The 1149-nt window shown below is 48.2% G+C and overlaps 1 protein-coding gene across 1 annotated transcript in view; it reads left to right on the top strand.

The window, feature by feature from the left end:
• lhfpl7 (LHFPL tetraspan subfamily member 7) overlaps positions 1-1149 on the top strand; it is a 94945-nt gene that overhangs the window by 1434 nt on the left and 92362 nt on the right. The gene's annotated exons all lie outside the window — the stretch shown is intronic.

The raw sequence follows: 1149 nt of genomic DNA, 5'->3' as shown, positions 1-1149 counted from the left end.
GGGGGGGGGGGTGATGGTATCATACAGAGCAGCATCTGCAGCACAGCACGCCAGACACACATCAAAGCTGTGAAAGTGGCTCTGGGTGGGTGGGGGCTGCTCACTGATCAGGGGCCCCTACTAGCAGGAATTTCAATTTCATCAAATTGAAAACAGTTAGCAAATGTGCAAGTGGCTGTTTCAGACCACTCTCCATTCTCCCCCACCCGTGGAGGAAACAGCTGTGCAATTATATCCAACAACAAACCCAAGGGGGGGGGGGGGTTGATCACACCAGCGCTGGTGAGCCAATAATACATTCATCTGTTTGTAGGGCTTTAACTTTAACTAAAAGTTTGGAAGTGACTTCTTCACTATCAAATCAGACTGTTGCAGTGAAGTGGGAGTCAGCTGACGAGAGTCTGGAGCTTGTTAGAGCAGAAACAATTGGCCTTGTTAGAAGTCTTGTATCTGGGACGCTTACTATTCATGCAAGTTGTGGGATAATTTAATTCCTGACTACAGGCAGGCTGTTTGGACCCCCCAGCCTTGCACCCCCCCTGTAGAAATCTTTCAAAAAAAACTGCTACAATATACCAGCCACCTCTGGAGTTATGATTTATGTATGAAGGGGAATTAGCATTTGAAAGGGAGATATTAATAAGTGGCTGCTTGGTGGTGTGATAGTAGCGCTGCAGAGAGACGGATGCAGCGCCCGGGTTTGTTTTCACATCGAGGCACAGGTGTTGAAACTGCAGAGGACAGGTAGAGCCAAGAGTCAACACACGACTGGATTTATATTCACACATTAACTGCTGCACGTCCTCCGCTGAGTTTAAGTGGGTTTCACTGTGTTTAAGGCTCATTTGGCTAAAATCAGGAGTCGTTTTGCCTGTTAGCCAGTTGTCAGTGAGTTAATTAGTGGGTCTTCCAGTGTGTTAGTGAGTGAGTGTGTGAGGAGGCTGATGGAGCTGATGGAGCTGATGGAGCTGATGGAGCTGATGGAGCTGCTTTTCTGTGCAGAACTACATGTGTTATTATAGTGGTGAACCCAAGCGCACGATCCTGCTCCCACAGCCATGAATAAAGGTGAGGGGCCATTAAGTTTTCATCAGAGCCACTTTATTACTCCACCCCCCCACCCCCACCACACACACGCACATAACCCCC

The sequence above is a fragment of the Seriola lalandi genome, unplaced genomic scaffold (genome assembly GCF_002814215.2).
Source record: "Seriola lalandi dorsalis isolate HSWRI2012SDOR001 ecotype SW California unplaced genomic scaffold, Sedor1 jcf7180002054581, whole genome shotgun sequence".
NCBI classification, from domain to species: Eukaryota; Metazoa; Chordata; class Actinopteri; order Carangiformes; family Carangidae; genus Seriola; species Seriola lalandi.
This window is presented reverse-complemented; position numbering and strand designations above follow the sequence as displayed.